Below are 16390 nucleotides of genomic sequence, written 5' to 3' on the forward strand. Positions count from 1 at the left end.
CTCTCTCTGTCTCTCTCTCTGTCTGTCTCTCGTCATCGTATCCTGTATAACTGTCTCCTCTCAATGTAGCCGTCTCTGACTGTGCTTATCTGTCCATAACACTTTTTAATGACCACGTTGCAGATGGAGTTTGGGGAATGCTGCATCTCTAGAACTGTGGTCCCAGGACAGAAGTAGTGGATGGGCCCACTTAACCACTCAGGCGCTGACATATCTGTTATTGTTGCAGTTTGTTTTATGTACAGTGGGGCAAAAAAGTATTTAGTCAGCCACCAATTGTGCAAGTTCTCCCACTTAAAAAGATGAGAGAGGCCTGTAATTTTCATCATAAGTACACTTCAACTATGACAGACAAATTTAGAAAAGAAATCCAGAAGATCACATTGTAGGATTTGTAATGAATTTATTTGCAAATTATGGTGGAAAATAAGTATTTGGTCAATAACAAAAGTTTATCTCAATACTTTGTTATATACCCTTTGTTGGCAATGACAGAGGTCAAACGTTTTCTGTAAGTCTTCACAAGGTTTTCACACACTGTTGCTGGAAATTGCAGCTTGTGGAAAATTTACTGCTGACAATTTTGACATTTCTATTTGTCTTTTATGCTGGAACATGTTCTGTTTTTGGATAATAAAGTATACTTTGAATATCATATTTATGGATTATCATTGCTTATAGAAAAAAACGATATTCAATATTTGTTTTCCCACTGTAGTCCCTTAAATGGCCACATGGGATCATCATTGTGCTAACTTGAGTTCAAAGAAGTGTGTGTGTGTGTGTGTGTGTGTGTGTGTGTGTGTGTGTGTGTGTGTGTGTGTGTGTGTGTGTGTGTGTGTGTGTGTGTGTGTGTGTGTGTGTGTGTGAAAACAGCAGGTTAGAATAAGAGCTAGACAGAGAGTGAAGGAACACACATTACCACCAACATCAACACAACTAGAAAATCAACTGCTTCTCGTAATTTACTACTTATAATAAACCTATGAGTGAATCTGTGTACATATTGTTTAGTTTCAGGCCTTGTGTATCTTATTGTGTCTTCTGTAAAGCATTTTGCTACACCCACAGTAACGTGTATGCGACCAATACAATGTGATTTGATCCCTTGGCCAGTCCAACTGACACACAGTGACTAAGGAAAGAGTTATTCAATACAAACATGAAGAGGGATGTGTGTGTTACCGCCATAAAACATGAAGAGGGATGTGTGTTACCGTCATAAAACATGAAGAGGGATGTGTGTGTTACCTTCATAAAACATGAAGAGGGATGTGTGTTACCGTCATAAAACATGAAGAGGGATGTGTGTTACCTTCATAAAACATGAAGAGGGATGTGTGTTACCATTATAAAACATGAAGAGGGATGTGTGTTACCATCATAAAACATGAAGAGGGATGTGTGTTACCATCATAAAACATGAAGAGGGATGTGTGTGTTACCATCATAAAACATGAAGAGGGATGTGTGTGTTACCTTCATAAAACATGAAGAGGGATGTGTGTTACCATCATAAAACATGAAGAGGGATGTGTTACCATCATAAAACATGAAGAGGGATGTGTGTTACCATGTCATAAAACATGAAGAGGGATGTGTGTTTACCATGAAGAGGATGTGTGTTACCATCATAAAAAACATGAAGAGGGATGTGTGTTACCTTCATAAAACATGAAGAGGGATGTGTGTTACCATCATAAAACATGAAGAGGGATGTGTGTTACCATCATAAAACATGAAGAGTGATGTGTGTGTTACCATCATAAAACATGAAGAGGGATGTGTGTTACCTTCATAAAACATGAAGAGGGATGTGTGTTACCATCATAAAACATGAAGAGGGATGTGTGTTACCATCATAAAACATGAAGAGGGATGTGTGTTACCATCATAAAACATGAAGAGGGATGTGTGTGTTACCATCATAAAACATGAAGAGGGATGTGTGTTACCATCATAAAACATGAAGAGGGATGTGTGTTACCATCATAAAACATGAAGAGGGATGTGTGTTACCATCATAAAACATGAAGAGGGATGTGTGTTACCATCATAAAACATGAAGAGGGATGTGTGTTACCATCATAAATCCTGAAGAGGGATGTGTGTTACCATCATAAATCCTGAAGAGGGATGTGTGTTACCGCCATAAAACTACACTGGTGGAAAAACTACTGAATCGTCATACTTGACTAAAAGTAAAGATACCTTCGTAGAAAATGACTAAAGTAACCAGTACAATACTACTTGAGTAAGAGTAAATGCTATACATAAAATTCCTGATATTAAGCAAACCAGACACCCTGATTTTTTGCAATTATATTTTTTTACAGACAGATAGGGGCACGCTCCCACACTCACATAATTTACAAACTCAGTATCTGTGTTTAGTGAGTCCGCCAGGTCAGAGGCAGTAGGGATGATTGATAGGTGCATATACAGACCATATTGCTGTCCTGCCTGAGCATTCTAAATGTAACAAGTATTTTTGGGTGTCAGGGAAAATGTATGGGAGTAAAAAGTACATTATTTACTTTATGAATGTAGTGAATTAAAAGTATAAGTTGTCAAAAATATAAATAGTAAAGTAAAGAACTGACACAGAAAAAAACGACTTAAGTAGTACTCAAAAGTATTTTTACTTATGGGGGGGGGGGTCAGCATGATGACAAGTGACAGGAATTTTATATAAAAATGTTCATAAGTTTTCATAATGAACATAAAATAGTGGACTGCTGTTCCTTTCCACACATTACATTTTTGCATGCGTGCACCCGTATGAAAATACAGTACCTTCAGGAAGTATTCACACCCCTTGACCTTTTCCACATTTTGTTGTGTAACAAAGTGGGATTAAAATGGATTAAATTGTCATTTTTTGGTCAACGATCTGCACAAAATATATAATATATACGATGTACACAACATATATAATATATACGATGTACACAACATATATAATATATAAGATCTACACAAATCTAACATTTGTAAAAAATATATATAAAAATAAAACACTAATATCTCGATTCCATAAGTATTCAACCACCTGAATCAATCTAACATTTGTCTAAAAATCCCCTTCAACCATGATTACAATCCCCTTTGAGTCTTTCTGGATTACCTGTCTATAAGAGCTTTTCAACACCTGGATTATACAATATTTGCTAATTATTTTATAAATAATTCTTCAAACTCTGTCAAGTTGGTTGTTGATCATTGCTGGACAGCCATTTTCAAGTCTTGCCATAGATGTTCACGCAGATTGAAGTCAAAACTGTAACTCGGCCACTCAGGAGCATTGATGTCGTCTTGGTTATCAACACCAGTAAGAAACTCCAGTAAGAAACTCCAGTAGGAAACTCCAGTAAGAAACTCCAGTAAGAAACTCCAGTAAGAATCTCCAGTAAGAAACTCCAGTAGGAAACTCCAGTAAGAAACTCCAGTAAGAATCTCCAGTAAGAAACTCCAGTAAGAATCTCCAGTAAGAAACTCCAGTAAGAAACTCCAGTAAGAAACTCCAGTGCCTCAGATAGTATTCACACCCCTTGACATTTTACACATTTTGTTGTGTTACAGCCTGAATTTAACATGTATAAAATGTAGATTTTTTTGTCACTGGTCTACACAAAATACCCAATAATGTCAAAGTGAAATTATGTTTTTATTTTGACAAATTAATAAAAAATGTAAAGCTGAAATTTCTTTAGTCAATAAGTATTCAACCCCTTTGTTATGGCGAGCCTAAATAAATGAATCAGTATTACTATGATTTTTTGTAATAACTACCTCATCTAACAACCCAACAATTATCTGTAAGGTCCCTCAGTCATTTCAAACACAGATTCAACCACATGGTGCATGGTGAAGTTATTAATTACACTTTGTAGTGACTAGGTGTATTGATACACCATCCAAAGATATAGGCGTCCTTCCTAACTCAGTTGCCGGAGAGGAAGGAAACTGCTCAGGGATTTCACCATGACGCAAATGGGGATTTTAAAATAGTTACAGAGTTAAATGGCTGTGATAAGAGAAAACTGAGTATGGATCGACAATATTGTAGTTACTCCACAATACTAACCTAATTGACAGAGTGAAAAGAAGGAAGTCTGTACAGAATAAAAGATATTCCAAAACATGCATCCTGTTTGCAAAAAGGCACTAACGTAATACTGCAAAAAATGTGGCAAAGAAATGAACTTCATTTCTTGAATACAAACTTATGTTTGGGGCAAATCCTATACAACAGATTACTGAGTACCACTCTCCATATTTCCAAGCATAATGGTAGCTGCATCATGTTATGGGTAGCCTGTGCCCGACCCACGATGCAGAAATGTGATTGTTTTGAACACCTGTGCCATCTCCTCTGGTAACTTATTTTCTTTCCCCAGAAATGCCCAGTATTGGCTATGGGGAAATAACTCACTGTCACTTCAGCAGAAATGTCATTGGGACCCCATACCAGGACATATTACAGTTTAGGGGGATGGATGGACTGGTGTTAATCTAAGCAGCACAATGCTTTAACAGTGCAGCTCCCACAGACTCTCTGGAGACGCTGGGAGATATGAAAGTGAGAAGGCCTCGACTGATGGAAGTTAATTATGCTAATGAAACGTTTCCGTGGCGTTTGGTTCCCGGTGATGCGTGGGACTGACTGGATATTGTGGCTCTATCTAGGTGCTGTTAGGATGCTATGCTGGATGTGATACAGAACAGAGGACCCTATGCTTATATCGATGTCTACTGTCTGTGTGTCTGTATGAGATTGGGGGCCCGTATATTCTCATTACCAATAGAGTTAGATGAACTGAGCAGATATACACAGTCTATTAATCCTCCATACAAAAACAAAAATCAATTTGTTTTAAATGGTCATTAAACACTGAAGGATCCTCTGATATCTGGACCCCCACCTCACTCTAGCCCACCACTCTGATATCTGGACCCCCACCTCACTCTGGTCCACCACTCTGATATCTGGACCCCCACCTCACTCTGGTCCACCACTCTGATATCTGGACCCCCACCTCACTCTAGCCCACCACTCTGATATCTGGACCCCCACCTCACTCTGGTCCACCACTCTGATATCTGGACCCCCACCTCACTCTGGTCCACCACTCTGATATCTGGACCCCCACCTCACTCTGGCCCACCACTCTGATGTCTGGACCCCCACCGCACTCTGGTCCACCACTCTGATATCTGGACCCCCACCTCACTCTGGTCCACCACTCTGATATCTGGACCCCCACCGCACTCTGGTCCACCACTCTGATATCTGGACCCCCACCTCACTCTAGGCCACCACTCTGATATCTGGACCCCCACCTCACTCTAGCCCACCACTCTGATATCTGGACCCCCACCTCACTCTAGCCCACCACTCTGATATCTGGACCCTCACCGCACTCTGGTCCACCACTCTGATATCTGGACCCCCACCTCACTCTAGCCCACCACTCTGATATCTGGACCCCACCTCACTCTAGCCCACCACTCTGATATCTGGACCCCCACCTCACTCTAGCCCACCACTCTGATATCTGGACCCCCACCTCACTCTAGCCCACCACTCTGATATCTGGACCCCCACCTCACTCTAGCCCACCACTCTGATATCTGGACCCCCACCTCACTCTAGGCCACCACTTTGATATCTGGACCCCCACCTCACTGTAGCCCACCACTCTGATATCTGGACCCCCACCTCACTCTAGCCCACCACTCTGATATCTGGACCCCCACCTCACTCTGGTCCACCACTCTGATATCTGGACCCCCACTCACTCTGGTCCACCACTCTGATATCTGGACCCCCACCTCACTCTAGCCCACCACTCTGATATCTGGACCCCCACCTCACTCTAGCCCACCACTCTGATATCTGGACCCCCACCTCACTCTAGCCCACCACTCTGATATCTGGACCCCACATCATTCTGGTCCACCACTCTGATATCTGGACCCCACCTCACTCTAGTCCACCACTCTGATATCTGGACCCCACCTCACTCCATCCCACCACTCTGATATCTGGACCCCCACCTCACTCTAGCCCACCACTCTGATATCTGGACCCCCACCTCACTCTAGCCCACCACTCTGATATCTGGACCCCCACCTCACTCTAGCCCACCACTCTGATATCTGGACCCCACCTCATTCTAGCCCACCACTCTGATATCTAGACCCCCACCTCACTCTAGCCCACCACTCTGATATCTGGACCCCACCTCCCTCCATCCCACCACTCTGATATCTGGACCCCCACCTCACTCTGGTCCACCACTCTGATATCTGGACCCCCACCTCACTCTAGCCCACCACTCTGATATCTGGACCCCACCTCACTCTAGCCCACCACTCTGATATCTGGACCCCACCTCACTCTAGCCCACCACTCTGATATCTGGACCCCCACCTCACTCTAGCCCACCACTCTGATATCTGGACCCCCACCTCACTCTAGCCCACCACTCTGATATCTGGACCCCCACCTCACTCTAGGCCACCACTTTGATATCTGGACCCCCACCTCACTCTAGCCCACCACTCTGATATCTGGACCCCCACCTCACTCTAGCCCACCACTCTGATATCTGGACCCCCACCTCACTCTGGTCCACCACTCTGATATCTGGACCCCCACCTCACTCTGGTCCACCACTCTGATATCTGGACCCCCACCTCACTCTAGCCCACCACTCTGATATCTGGACCCCCACCTCACTCTAGCCCACCACTCTGATATCTGGACCCCCACCTCACTCTAGCCCACCACTCTGATATCTGGACCCCCACCTCACTCTAGCCCACCACTCTGATATCTGGACCCCCACCTCACTCTAGCCCACCACTCTGATATCTGGACCCCCACATCATTCTGGTCCACCACTCTGATATCTGGACCCCCACCTCACTCTAGTCCACCACTCTGATATCTGGACCCCACCTCACTCTAGCCCACCACTCTGATATCTGGACCCCCACCTCACTCTAGCCCACCACTCTGATATCTGGACCCCCACCTCACTCTGGTCCACCACTCTGATATCTGGACCCCCACCTCACTCTAGCCCACCACTCTGATATCTGGACCCCCACCTCACTCTGGTCCACCACTCTGATATCTGGACCCCCACCTCACTCTAGCCCACCACTCTGATATCTGGACCCCCACCTCACTCTAGCCCACCACTCTGATATCTGGACCCCCCCCACCTCACTCTAGCCCACCACTCTGATATCTGGACCCCCACATCATTCTGGTCCACCACTCTGATATCTGGACCCCCACCTCACTCTAGTCCACCACTCTGATATCTGGACCCCCACCTCACTCCATCCCACCACTCTGATATCTGGACCCCCACCTCACTCTAGCCCACCACTCTGATATCTGGACCCCCACCTCACTCTAGCCCACCACTCTGATATCTGGACCCCCACCTCACTCTAGCCCACCACTCTGATATCTGGACCCCACCTCATTCTAGCCCACCACTCTGATATCTGGACCCCCACCTCACTCTAGCCCACCACTCTGATATCTGGACCCCACCTCCCTCCATCCCACCACTCTGATATCTGGACCCCCACCTCACTCTGGTCCACCACTCTGATATCTGGACCCCCACCTCACTAGCCCACCACTCTGATATCTGGACCCCACCTCACTCTAGCCCACCACTCTGATATCTGGACCCCCACCTCACTCTAGCCCACCACTCTGATATCTGGACCCCCACCTCACTCTAGCCCACCACTCTGATATCTGGACCCCCACCTCACTCTAGCCCACCACTCTGATATCTGGACCCCACCTCACTCTAGGCCACCACTTTGATATCTGGACCCCCACCTCACTCTAGCCCACCACTCTGATATCTGGACCCCCACCTCACTCTAGCCCACCACCCTGATATCTGGACCCCCACCTCACTCTAGCCCACCACTCTGATATCTGGACCCCCACCTCACTCTAGCCCACCACTCTGATATCTGGACCACCACCTCATTCTGGTCCACCAGTCTGATATCTGGACCCCCACCTCACTCTAGCCCACCACTCTGATATCTAGACCCCCACCTCACTCTAGCCCACCACTCTGATATCTGGACCCCCACCTCACTCTAGCCCACCACTCTGATATCTGGACCCCCACCTCACTCTAGCCCACCACTCTGATATCTGGACCCCCACCTCACTCTGGTCCACCACTCTGATATCTGGACCCCCACCTCACTCTAGCCCACCACTCTGATATCTGGACCCCCACCTCACTCTAGCCCACCACTCTGATATCTGAACCCCCACCTCACTCTAGCCCACCACTCTGATATCTGGACCCCCACCTCACTCTAGCCCACCACTCTGATATCTGGACCCCCACCTCACTCTAGCCCACCACTCTGATATCTGGACCCCCACCTCACTCTAGCCCACCACTCTGATATCTGGACCCCCACCTCACTCTAGCCCACCACTCTGATATCTGGACCCCCACCTCACTCTAGCCCACCACTCTGATATCTGGACCCCACCTCATTCTAGCCCACCACTCTGATATCTGGACCCCACCTCACTCTAGCCCACCACTCTGATATCTGGACCCCACCTCCTCCATCCCACCACTCTGATATCTGGACCCCCACCTCACTCTGGTCCACCACTCTGATATCTGGACCCCCACCTCACTAGCCCACCACTCTGATATCTGGACCCCACCTCACTCTAGCCCACCACTCTGATATCTGGACCCCACCTCACTCTAGCCCACCACTCTGATATCTGGACCCCCACCTCACTCTAGCCCACCACTCTGATATCTGGACCCCCACCTCACTCTAGCCCACCACTCTGATATCTGGACCCCCACCTCACTCTAGGCCACCACTTTGATATCTGGACCCCCACCTCACTGTAGCCCACCACTCTGATATCTGGACCCCCACCTCACTCTAGCCCACCACTCTGATATCTGGACCCCACCTCACTCTAGCCCACCACTCTGATATCTGGACCCCCACCTCACTCTAGCCCACCACTCTGATATCTGGACCCCCACCTCATTCTGGTCCACCACTCTGATATCTGGACCCCCACCTCACTCTAGCCCACCACTCTGATATCTGGACCCCCACCTCACTCTAGCCCACCACTCTGATATCTGGACCCCCACCTCACTCTAGCCCACCACTCTGATATCTGGACCCCCCACCTCACTCTAGCCCACCACTCTGATATCTGGACCCCCACCTCACTCTGGTCCACCACTCTGATATCTGGACCCCCACCTCACTCTAGCCCACCACTCTGATATCTGGACCCCACCTCACTCTAGCCCACCACTCTGATATCTGGACCCCCACCTCACTCTAGCCCACCACTCTGATATCTGGACCCCCACCTCACTCTAGCCCACCACTCTGATATCTGGACCCCCACCTCACTCTAGCCCACCACTCTGATATCTGGACCCCCACCTCACTCTAGCCCACCACTCTGATATCTGGACCCCCACCTCACTCTAGCCCACCACTCTGATATCTGGACCCCCACCTCACTTTAGCCCACCACTCTGATATCTGGACCCCCACCTCACTCTAGCCCACCACTCTGATATCTGGACCCCCACCTCACTCTAGCCCACCACTCTGATATCTGGACCCCCACCTCACTCTAGCCCACCACTCTGATATCTGGACCACCACCTCATTCTGGTCCACCACTCTGATATCTGGACCCCCACCTCACTCTAGCCCACCACTCTGATATCTGGACCCCCACCTCACTCTAGCCCACCACTCTGATATCTGGACCCCACCTCACTCCATCCCACCACTCTGATATCTGGACCCCTACCTCACTCTAGCCCACCACTCTGATATCTGGACCCCACCTCACTCTAGCCCACCACTCTGATATCTGGACCCCCACCTCACTCTAGCCCACCACTCTGATATCTGGACCCCCACCTCATTCTGGTCCACCACTCTGATATCTGGACCCCCACCTCACTCTAGTCCACCACTCTGATATCTGGACCCCCACCTCACTCTAGCCCACCACTCTGATATCTGGACCCCCACCTCACTCTAGCCCACCACTCTGATATCTGGACCCCCACCTCACTCTAGCCCACCACTCTGATATCTGGACCCCCACCTCACTCTAGCCCACCACTCTGATATCTGGACCCCCACCTCATTCTGGTCCACCACTCTGATATCTGGACCCCCACCTCACTCTAGTCCACCACTCTGATATCTGGACCCCCACCTCACTCCATCCCACCACTCTGATATCTGGACCCCCACCTCACTCTAGCCCACCACTCTGATATCTGGACCCCCACCTCACTCTAGCCCACCACTCTAATATCTGGACCCCCACCTCACTCTAGCCCACCACTCTGATATCTGGACCCCCACCTCACTCTGGTCCACCACTCTGATATCTGGACCCCCACCTCACTCTGGTCCACCACTCTGATATATGGACCCCCACCTCACTCTGGTCCACCACTCTGATATATGGACCCCACCTCACTCTGGTCCACCACTCTGATATCTGGACCCCCACCTCACTCTGGTCCACCACTCTGATATCTGGACCCCCACCTCACTCTGTTCCCCCACTCTGATATCTGGACCCCCACCTCACTCTAGCCCACCACTCTGATATCTGGACCCCCACCTCATTCTGGTCCACCACTCTGATATCTGGACCCCCACCTCACTCTAGCCCACCACTCTGATATCTAGACCCCCACCTCACTCTAGCCCACCACTCTGATATCTGGACCCCCACCTCACTCTAGCCCACCACTCTGATATCTGGACCCCCACCTCACTCTAGCCCACCACTCTGATATCTGGACCCCCACCTCACTCTGGTCCACCACTCTGATATCTGGACCCCCACCTCACTCTAGCCCACCACTCTGATATCTGGACCCCCACCTCACTCTAGCCCACCACTCTGATATCTGGACCCCCACCTCACTCTAGCCCACCACTCTGATATCTGGACCCCACCTCACTCTAGCCCACCACTCTGATATCTGGACCCCCACCTCACTCTAGCCCACCACTCTGATATCTGGACCCCCACCTCACTCTAGCCCACCACTCTGATATCTGGACCCCCACCTCACTCTAGCCCACCACTCTGATATCTGGACCCCCACCTCACTCTAGCCCACCACTCTGATATCTGGACCCCCACCTCACTCTAGCCCACCACTCTGATATCTGGACCCCCACCTCACTCTAGCCCACCACTCTGATATCTGGACCACCACCTCATTCTGGTCCACCACTCTGATATCTGGACCCCCGCCTCACTCTAGCCCACCACTCTGATATCTGGACCCCCACCTCACTCTAGCCCACCACTCTGATATCTGGACCCCACCTCCCTCCATCCCACCACTCTGATATCTGGACCCCCACCTCACTCTAGCCCACCACTCTGATATCTGGACCCCCACCTCACTCTAGCCCACCACTCTGATATCTGGACCCCCACCTCACTCTAGCCCACCACTCTGATATCTGGACCCCCACCTCATTCTGGTCCACCACTCTGATATCTGGACCCCCACCTCACTCTAGTCCACCACTCTGATATCTGGACCCCCACCTCACTCTAGTCCACCACTCTGATATCTGGACCCCCACCTCACTCCATCCCACCACTCTGATATCTGGACCCCCACCTCACTCTAGCCCACCACTCTGATATCTGGACCCCCACCTCACTCTAGCCCACCACTCTGATATCTGGACCCCCACCTCACTTTAGCCCACCACTCTGATATCTGGACCCCCACCTCACTCTAGCCCACCACTCTGATATCTGGACCCCCACCTCACTCTAGCCCACCACTCTGATATCTGGACCCCCACCTCACTCTAGCCCACCACTCTGATATCTGGACCACCACCTCATTCTGGTCCACCACTCTGATATCTGGACCCCCACCTCACTCTAGCCCACCACTCTGATATCTGGACCCCCACCTCACTCTAGCCCACCACTCTGATATCTGGACCCCACCTCCCTCCATCCCACCACTCTGATATCTGGACCCCCACCTCACTCTAGCCCACCACTCTGATATCTGGACCCCCACCTCATTCTGGTCCACCACTCTGATATCTGGACCCCCACCTCACTCTAGTCCACCACTCTGATATCTGGACCCCCACCTCACTCTAGCCCACCACTCTGATATCTGGACCCCCACCTCACTCTAGCCCACCACTCTGATATCTGGACCCCCACCTCACTCTAGCCCACCACTCTGATATCTGGACCCCCACCTCACTCTAGCCCACCACTCTGATATCTGGACCCCCACCTCATTCTGGTCCACCACTCTGATATCTGGACCCCCACCTCACTCTAGTCCACCACTCTGATATCTGGACCCCCACCTCACTCTAGCCCACCACTCTAATATCTGGACCCCCCACCTCACTCTAGCCCACCACTCTGATATCTGGACCCCCACCTCACTCTGGTCCACCACTCTGATATCTGGACCCCCACCTCACTCTGGTCCACCACTCTGATATCTGGACCCCCACCTCACTCTGGTCCACCACTCTGATATCTGGACCCCCACCTCACTCTGGTCCACCACTCTGATATCTGGACCCCCACCTCACTCTGGTCCACCACTCTGATATCTGGACCCCCACCTCACTCTGGTCCACCACTCTGATATCTGGACCCCCACCTCACTCTAGCCCACCACTCTGATATCTGGACCCCCACCTCATTCTGGTCCACCACTCTGATATCTGGACCCCCACCTCACTCTAGCCCACCACTCTGATATCTAGACCCCCACCTCACTCTAGCCCACCACTCTGATATCTGGACCCCCACCTCACTCTAGCCCACCACTCTGATATCTGGACCCCCACCTCACTCTAGCCCACCACTCTGATATCTGGACCCCCACCTCACTCTGGTCCACCACTCTGATATCTGGACCCCCACCTCACTCTGGTCCACCACTCTGATATCTGGACCCCCACCTCACTCTAGCCCACCACTCTGATATCTGAACCCCCACCTCACTCTGGCCCACCACTCTGATATCTGGACCCCACCTCACTCTAGCCCACCACTCTGATATCTGGACCCCTACCTCACTCTAGCCCACCACTCTGATATCTGGACCCCCACCTCACTCTAGCCCACCACTCTGATATCTGGACCCCCACCTCACTCTAGCCCACCACTCTGATATCTGGACCCCCACCTCACTTCTAGCCCACCACTCTGATATCTGGACCCCACCTCACTCTAGTCCACCACTCTGATATCTGGACCCCCACCTCACTCTAGCCCACCACTCTGATATCTGGACCCCACCTCACTCTAGCCCACCACTCTGATATCTGGACCACCACCTCATTCTGGTCCACCACTCTGATATCTGGACCCCCGCCTCACTCTAGCCCACCACTCTGATATCTGGACCCCCACCTCACTCTAGCCCACCACTCTGATATCTGGACCCCCACCTCCCTCCATCCCACCACTCTGATATCTGGACCCCCACCTCACTCTAGCCCACCACTCTGATATCTGGACCCCCACCTCACTCTAGCCCACCACTCTGATATCTGGACCCCCACCTCACTCTAGCCCACCACTCTGATATCTGGACCCCCACCTCATTCTGGTCCACCACTCTGATATCTGGACCCCCACCTCACTCTAGTCCACCACTCTGATATCTGGACCCCACCTCACTCTAGTCCACCACTCTGATATCTGGACCCCACCTCACTCCATCCCACCACTCTGATATCTGGACCCCCACCTCACTCTAGCCCACCACTCTGATATCTGGACCCCCACCTCACTCTAGCCCACCACTCTGATATCTGGACCCCACCTCACTTTAGCCCACCACTCTGATATCTGGACCCCCACCTCACTCTAGCCCACCACTCTGATATCTGGACCCCCCACCTCACTCTAGCCCACCACTCTGATATCTGGACCCCCACCTCACTCTAGCCCACCACTCTGATATCTGGACCCCCACCTCAATCTGGTCCACCACTCTGATATCTGGACCCCCACCTCACTCTAGTCCACCACTCTGATATCTGGACCCCCACCTCACTCTAGCCCACCACTCTGATATCTGGACCCCACCTCCCTCCATCCCACCACTCTGATATCTGGACCCCCACCTCACTCTAGTCCACCACTCTGATATCTGGACCCCCACCTCACTCCATCCCACCACTCTGATATCTGGACCCCCACCTCACTCTAGCCCACCACTCTGATATCTGGACCCCCACCTCACTCTAGCCCACCACTCTAATATCTGGACCCCACCTCACTCTAGCCCACCACTCTGATATCTGGACCCCCACCTCACTCTGGTCCACCACTCTGATATCTGGACCCCCACCTCACTCTGGTCCACCACTCTGATATATGGACCCCCACCTCACTCTGGTCCACCACTCTGATATATGGACCCCCACCTCACTCTGGTCCACCACTCTGATATCTGGACCCCCACCTCACTCTGGTCCACCACTCTGATATCTGGACCCCCACCTCACTCTGGTCCACCACTCTGATATCTGGACCCCCACCTCCCTCTAGCCCACCACTCTGATATCTGGACCCCCACCTCATTCTGGTCCACCACTCTGATATCTGGACCCCCACCTCACTCTAGCCCACCACTCTGATATCTAGACCCCCACCTCACTCTAGCCCACCACTCTGATATCTGGACCCCCACCTCACTCTAGCCCACCACTCTGATATCTGGACCCCCACCTCACTCTAGCCCACCACTCTGATATCTGGACCCCCACCTCACTCTAGCCCACCACTCTGATATCTGAACCCCCACCTCACTCTAGCCCACCACTCTGATATCTGGACCCCACCTCACTCTAGCCCACCACTCTGATATCTGGACCCCACCTCACTCTAGCCCACCACTCTGATATCTGGACCCCCACCTCACTCTAGCCCACCACTCTGATATCTGGACCCCCACCTCACTCTAGCCCACCACTCTGATATCTGGACCACCACCTCATTCTGGTCCACCACTCTGATATCTGGACCCCCACCTCACTCTAGCCCACCACTCTGATATCTGGACCCCCACCTCACTCTAGTCCACCACTCTGATATCTGGACCCCACCTCACTCCTCCCACCACTCTGATATCTGGACCCCCACCTCACTCTAGCCCACCACTCTGATATCTGGACCCCCACCTCATTCTGGTCCACCACTCTGATATCTGGACCCCCACCTCACTCTAGCCCACCACTCTGATATCTGGACCCCCACCTCATTCTGGTCCACCACTCTGATATCTGGACCCCACCTCACTCTAGTCCACCACTCTGATATCTGGACCCCCACCTCACTCTAGCCCACCACTCTGATATCTGGACCCCCACCTCACTCTAGCCCACCACTCTGATATCTGGACCCCCACCTCACTCTGGTCCACCACTCTGATATCTGGACCCCCACCTCACTCTGGTCCACCACTCTGATATCTGGACCCCCACCTCACTCTAGCCCACCACTCTGATATCTGGACCCCCACCTCATTCTGGTCCACCACTCTGATATCTGGACCCCCACCTCACTCTAGCCCACCACTCTGATATCTGGACCCCACCTCACTCTAGCCCACCACTCTGATATCTGGACCCCACCTCACTCTAGCCCACCACTCTGATATCTGGACCCCCACCTCACTCTAGCCCACCACTCTGATATCTGGACCCCCACCTCACTCTGGTCCACCACTCTGATATCTGGACCCCCACCTCACTCTAGCCCACCACTCTGATATCTGGACCCCACCTCACTCTAGCCCACCACTCTGATATCTGAACCCCCACCTCACTCTAGCCCACCACTCTGATATCTGGACCCCCACCTCACTCTAGCCCACCACTCTGATATCTGGACCCCACCTCACTCTAGCCCACCACTCTGATATCTGGACCCCCACCTCACTCTAGCCCACCACTTTGATATCTGGACCCCCACCTCACTCTAGCCCACCACTCTGATATCTGGACCCCCACCTCACTTTAGCCCACCACTCTGATATCTGGACCCCCACCTCACTCTAGCCCACCACTCTGATATCTGGACCCCCACCTCACTCTAGCCCACCACTCTGATATCTGGACCCCCACCTCACTCTAGCCCACCACTCTGATATCTGGACCCCACCTCATTCTGGTCCACCACTCTGATATCTGGACCCCCACCTCACTCTAGCCCACCACTCTGATATCTGGACCCCCACCTCACTCTAGCCCACCACTCTGATATCTGGAC

This window comes from Oncorhynchus nerka, linkage group LG27, assembly GCF_034236695.1.
Source record: "Oncorhynchus nerka isolate Pitt River linkage group LG27, Oner_Uvic_2.0, whole genome shotgun sequence".
Taxonomy (NCBI): Eukaryota; Metazoa; Chordata; class Actinopteri; order Salmoniformes; family Salmonidae; genus Oncorhynchus; species Oncorhynchus nerka.